Below are 7,323 nucleotides of genomic sequence, written 5' to 3'. Positions count from 1 at the left end.
ATTTTCCAAGATTGACTTAATTCTTTAAAAAAGTATGAAAGCAAAACAAAATATGTCAAAGGGCAATCTTTAGCTTTCATGCTGCCAATGTGAAATCTCTGTTGTACTCAAGGGTCTCACCTTGAGTGCAACAAATATGCATTTGCATAGAAATTCACAGTTAATGGAAACACACGAACCATTAGGTATGAATGTCCACTAGTTGCCTTCATATTTTTAAGAAATTCAACACAGAGGAGTGGATGCTGAGAGCTTTAACTGCAATAAATGTGGATCAGATTTGCATTCTGTGTTTGTGCATGCTCAGTCACACACTGGGCACATAAATGGTGAATGTCTACACTGCCTGGGGCTGACTCCAGCCACCACAGTTGTCCCTGTTTATCCACAAGGGATTGGTTCCAGGATGCCCTGCAGATATTCTATACCTCAGATACTCAAGTCCCTTATATGGACATATTTCCACATAACCTACACACATCCTCCCATACATATTAAATTATCTCTAGATTACCTATGACACTTTATACACTGTAACTGCTGGGGTAAGTAAATAGTTGTTATATTGTATTATTATGGGAAATAATGACCAAAAAAAAAAAAAAAGTATTTGTTCAATTTGAATGTCCTATCAATTCCTAGGCAGTTTTTCTTCTGTTTTGCCACCTTTCACAGGTACTTGTTCAGTACACATGCAACCAAAATAGGCCTGACTACACAGTCCATGAATGAGAGCCAGATGTGAGATAAGCCATACTCCAACAAGTACTGGAGAGAGACTATGGACTTATAAGATGGAAGGAGGCAACCAGAAGGAATGTATGCACATCTCTTCATTTGCATAGATTAGCATATTGCTTGACAAACAGCTTGTTCAGATTTTGCTTTGGGGAACTTTCTAGAACTTTTCTCTGAATATCTTTTGACCCATGGTTGGTTGAATCCACGGTAGTGAAATCTGTAGGTTCAGAAGAAGAGTGACTACATTCCCTCTCCAAAACAAAGCCAAGGATACTGTTAAAGCACAAAATAATCTGGAAAAATTTTGCTTCTGCATTGGCATGAAACGATAATTGAGGACTAGAAATTACAAAACTGGAAAAACTCCAGCAAAAGGCTTTCTGACATCTGGTAAATGTTTTACTAATGCTAAGAAATGGGCCTTGGTGTAGAAAAGCAGAGAGGAGAGTATAGGACAGGGCATGTATCTCTCCTCCTCTTTTCACCCTTTGCCAGGAAAGGATGAATGGGCTTAGTCAAGGAGGTACCAGGCTAGACAGGAGCAGCTTAGACTTTCCAGATGGGGCAGATTCATGGTAAAGCTGCAGCCTATTGCCATATGGATAAAATCTCATTCAAGTCAGACATCAGCAGGGGAACACAATACCTGGGAAAATTGCTATTCAGTTTGAATGTCCTATCTCTTCCTAGGCACTTTTTCTTCTCTCCTGCCACCTTTCACACCTCCTGCCCACTTAATATCATGCTGCTCTCTGGCTGCCCAATACTACCTTCCCCTCCCACCTTCAGCCACATACCAACACCAAAAATTTTCCACTGCCTCCAGCCCAACTCAACTTACTCTAATTATCCAATTACAATAGAGGGTAGCTAGGGGTCACTTCGACTTCTAGAGCAATGCTGTCCAATAGAAATATTAAGTCAGCCACGAATGCAAGCCACAGGTATAATTTAAGAATTTCTCTAGCCACATTTTAACATGTACAAAGATACAGGCAAAATTATTTTTAATAATATATTTTATTGAACCTCATATGCCCAAAATATTATCATGTACTGTGTAGTATATTCAACGTGGATATTTTTTAAAAGTTCTTAATGAGATAGTTTATATCCTTCTTTTTTGGTACTCAGACTTTGGAACCTGACATGTATTTTACACTTACAGCACATCTCAATATGAGCTAGCCACTGTCCTATGTGACCAGTGACTATAATTTGGATAGCACAGCTTGAGAGTTTGAAGAGAGAAATTTCCCTAATGTACTGATGTTGTTACCACCTCCAAATGTCTGTCAATCAGACAACACAATTTTTCTGAAAATATTCTATACTGGCATGTTCGAATAAAAATTCAAAATGTTTTTGACAAATTAAAATCGTTCATTGAATCTTGCAAACTAAAAGTCAACGAGGCTAAATGTAAAATTCCATATTTAGACTCTCAAAAGTCAATCATATAAATATAAAGTGAGAGTGACTGGCTTGGCAATTCATGTGAAAAAGTCTATTTTTAATTTAATCACTTTTTAATAAGTGATAGGACTTTAAAAAATTGACACAATCCATATAGGCAAATCCAGAACACAGAAGATAATTAATCAAAAAGATAAAAATAAAAGAAGATAATTGATCAGATCCAGAGCTGGATTGAGGGATGCCATGTAGATTTCCAGGGCTTCGCACTGTAGGTTGCTCAGTATTGTTGGATGTATAAGGAAAGGGAGAAATCCAATTTATCAGAATTCTTGGCTGACAAGCTTATTGCAGCAAGGGCTGAGCTCTTGGAGAATATGTCTAAGTTATAATTAAGAATTCCTAACTGACTTGCAAGGGGGATGTGCACAATTATCCATAAGACTTGTAGTTGCTGAGTAGAGTTTGCATGATCAGGACAGAACTGATCTAATTGGAGCAACAGAGAAGAAAACAAAGAGCTACTGCTAGCCAATGTACCCTACCTGGTTCAAGGAACAAATATCCAGAACATATGCATTTGAAGGGACCTAAAGTATTAACCAATAACTATTGATTATTAACTTTATGGGGTACCCATGGTGTCCTCATCAGGCTACATCTAGAGAGGTATGCTAAATTTTAAATATAAAATTTGAAGATGGACTTTGAAAAACTGGAGTTTCTGATGAGTGATGGAGAAGGATAGGATGGAAGATTAGTTGTTGGCCAGTTACAAGTGAGTTCAAAGAACAAAACATACCCAACCTAAGAGAGAAAACTCAGTAATTCAGATAATTCTCATATAAAAGATACAGTAGATTTATACTAGTCTCTGATTTCCTGGACACCTACTAGGTATCTAACAATTCAATTCAATTTTGACACGAACTACTCAGAGTTAACTCCACATCCCATAGGTTAAAGGGGCTTGGTCCAACCAACTGCCCACACTTAAGTGTCAATTACAAGGACCCGATCCCAGATTACCAATATTTAGGTCTAACTTGACTATAAATTTGAGGATTTGTAACACCCTCCCCCATTTCAATAATTTGCTAGAACTCTGAACTCAGGAAGATTATACTTACTATTACAACTTACTATAAAAGATACAAATGAAAAACTAAATGAAGAGGTACATAGGGCCCTGAGTACAAGAGGTTCTGCTTCCACAAAGTTGAGGTGCACCATATGGATACATTTGTCTACTCAGACGCTCCTTGAGCTTTATCATTGAAGGCCTTTTGATAAGGTGTAATTACATAGGTTTGACTCTTAAATCATTGATCATTGATAACTGAATTCAACCTCTAGTGCTTCTCCTCTCTCCAGAGCCTGGAGACAGGGCTGAAATTTCCAACCCTCAGAGGTATGGCAGTGTGTTTGACCAGCTCCTACCACAAGCTAAGGGACCCCCACACCTCACTAGCTTAAACTAAGGTGTTATCAAAACAAAATATACTCCTATCATTTAGGAAATTGCAAATTTGTGCTAAGAACCAGGGACAAAGACCAAATGTATTTATTATGTCACATCTATATTACCCCCAGCATAGACTACTTGGTGGAAGCTATAAAGAGGTGAGTTTTAATTAAAAAACAGAAAAGACTTCCTCTAAATTGGAGAATCCTGCCTTGGATAGTGAGACAGTATACACTGAGGGAGGTAGGAGGGAGGTTAAATTTGTCAGGGTCATCGTGATGCTCACCAGTTTTTAAAATCATTGATCCCAAATACCTTTAAAATTGCCGTACTAACACCAATATTCTATACTATAAAAACAAAACAAAGGAAAAAATCTCAGAGTTAGGATTGGTATTTGAAAAGAATATTTCTTTGAAAATGTCAAAATAGATAAATATCACATGGAGAAATTTCAGGTTTTTCAGGTATCTTGTCAAATCAAAATGACTCCTGTGATTGTCCTCAACCCCAGGCTTGCTCAGGAAAAAATATATGGAGTCAGCATTTCGGTTTAACACCATTGCTGTTGCCTCAAGGGTTCAATCCCACACCTAACTTTGCAAACTCATGCGGATTCCTCTCAAGCAATCAGAGTTATATCCAGGGAAAGCCACAAAGTTTGGTCCAGGAAAACCCGATTAATTAAAAGAAGAAGTATAGAGTCTTCAAAGTACAAACTTACTATTCAATGTATCCCTTTGTCTTTAGCAAAATCCCTTAAATAAATTTGGTCAGAAGATATAATTGTTGTTTGTTGAATCCAGGACTCCTTTCCAAGAATACATAAAATTATGATTGTACAATGAAGTCAGGTTACCTTTTACTTTTAAAGTTAGTTATGTTGTATATTGGGCCTATGAGATACTCTGGAGCATCACCAATCTTCAGTCCACTCCATTTTAAGAATATAGAGGTAGGGAAATTGTTTTTCAGGGAGGAGACTGACAACAGTATTGCCACTGTGTCATTCTAGCACAGAAAGTGCACATTCATATTGCCATCTTGGAAGAGAAAATGAAGGCCCTCCAAATTTGCAAACCCACTGGTCCCTTCTTCTACCTCCTCTTACTCAACCTCTCAATGGCCTTTGATCCAGCTGACCACATCCTGTTTCTTGAGTTACTCTGTTTTCTAGGCTTCCTGGACACCACATACTTTGTGGTAGTTGTGTCATTGTTTCTAACTATTTGCTGCTTGTCCCTGTTAGAGTATGGCACCTCCTCCCCCTAATAGCAACAAGTTTGACATGGAAAGTGAGCAGAAGGATAGACGCCACATCTCAGGCCCTTGCTTGATCTGTCATGGCTCATTTTCCTCCACTGCAGCTTGTGTTAGGCATGTATCATTCAGTCAGGGTCTAGAAGGAAAAAGTTATGGAATAGAGCAGCAAAATAGCAGCTAACAAGTCCCTTGAGTGAAAAATACACTTTTTTTGTTTTAAGGAATTAAGATATGGGGACTGTTTGTTGCTAGAACATAACAGTAAAATCTGAATAACACACCCCACCTGCAGCTTTCCTGCAACTTCAGTTTCCTCTTCTGGCTCCTCCTCTGCCTAAACTCTAAAGGTGGTAGTACCTGGGAACCGTCCCCTCATCCCTCCTCTCTTCTCTATCTAATCTCTCTTCCTGCATAATCTCATCCAGTCCCAGGGTTTTAAAGACTATCAACGCGCTGATGATATCCAAATCCATGTCTCTATCCCTGTCCTCTCCTCTGACCTCAAGATCAGTGTCTGACAAAGTATGGTCCATAGATCAAATGTAGCCCATGGCTTATTTTTGTCTGGCCCAAGAGCTAAGAATAGTTTTCACACTTTTAAAGGGCAGGGGAAAAAAATCAAAGAAGAAGTGTGTCCCTGGAATTGTATGATCCTGGATGGAAAAAGTTGCCTAGCCTCATATATATTTCAAAGGTCATGTGTTCTCTACAAAAATTTGATTTCCCCCTTCCAAAATGTGCTCCTTCTTCAATCTTTCTCCATTTCAGCAAAAAATATTTCTATTTACCAGCTACTTAGAAGTCAGTTATATGTCCTCTCCTTCTTTCACACTCCACACCCAGCCTATCAATTCACTCCTTGAGTCTCCTCTAAAATCTATTTTGAACAAGTTCACTTATCATCTCCACTGTTAAAATCCCAATTCAGTTCATCACCATTTTTTGCTTGGAACCATGTTATTCTCTTAAGTGGACTCTTGCTCCTCTTACCCCCCATCTTTTTCTTTTACAGCATTCAGTATAATCTTCCCAGCATGTAAATCAGATGGCATCACTTGTTTGCTCAAAGACCTTCATGGCCTTTTCTTTTTCATGGTCTCTGGGGTGCATGTGACCTTACCCCGTTCTCACCTCTCCATCCAGATCTTCTAGCACTAACCTCTCAGCCTGTACATTGTAGCCTCTCTGGTCTGCCTTCTGTCTCACAAATGTCCCAAGATAATGCTCATCTCAGGGCCTTTGCTCTTGCTCTTCTGTCTAGATCTCTCTCCCCTTGATGTTCACTTGATTTCTCCTTCATGTCATTAGGGCTCACTTTATTTTTATTTATTTATTTATTTTTATTTATTTATTTATTTGTGTGTGTGTGTGGTGCTGGGGATTTGAACTCAGGGCCTTATGCTTATGAGGCAAGCACTCTATCAACTGAGCTATATCCCCAGCCCATTAGGGCTCACTTTAAATCACCTATGTTCAGAGAGTCTTTCCCTGTTTCTATAATGAAATTGAAACTGGACAAGTGAAAAAGAATATCTTTCATTGTCCCTTTTCATTTCTGTCCCGAATACTCAGGCCTTCATCTACTTTTGAATTAGTCATCTGAGCTGGAATTGGCACATGGCACCATTTCAGAATCTAGATGTTGTATTTTGAAATCTCAGTCATGTTTCTCTATAGCCTAGGGAGCAATAACTGATGTTCTGAGGTTGTTTGAGCTATAAGACAAAGCTATCAAAGCCCTAGAATCTGTACATGGCTTTTATTGACAAAGGAAATGCTCAGTTTATTAAGAGCAAAGTAAGAGATGAGGTGGATGTGGTAAAGAAACCTGGCAGCTAGGGTAATATTGTCTTAGAAATGAAAGTATGAATTTAAGGAGTAATTTGAAAAATCAATAAAGTACAGTTTTCCTGATAGAAGCCTAATTGTTGGTCCAACAATTGTTGTGTAGTACAACTACACAATACAAAATACCCTTCTATCCAGGACTGAGAAGACCACTCTCCATTGTTTAATTCACAGGACTCAGAAATTCCCAATACTCTCTCTCTCTCTCTCTTATCTACCATTGATACTAGAAAGGAAGTTTTCAAATTTCTTCCTTTTATCCTAGGATATTAGCTTTCATTAAGCTGAAAATCTTTCTGGGCAAAGAAACACTTAAAGATACTTAAAAGGAAGAGGGTAATTAATATTGAATATTTAATACTTGACTAGTTCTATATTAGAAATTTTACTTGTAGCTCTGCTTTGGATATGTCCCCCAAAGTCCCATATGTGTTAAAGTCTTGGTCCCCAACTCATGGCTTATAGGAGGTGGTAAAACCTTTAAGAGGTGGGGTTTGGTTGGAAGTTTTCCAGTCCTATGGGGAGTACCCTTGAAAAGGATGTTCGGACCTTAGCCCTACCTCTTTATCTTTCATTGTTTCCTGGATGCG

Source organism: Sciurus vulgaris (assembly GCF_902686455.1).
Source record: "Sciurus vulgaris genome assembly, chromosome: 5".
In the NCBI taxonomy this organism is placed as follows: domain Eukaryota; kingdom Metazoa; phylum Chordata; class Mammalia; order Rodentia; family Sciuridae; genus Sciurus; species Sciurus vulgaris.
Note: the sequence above shows the minus strand (reverse complement) of the source record.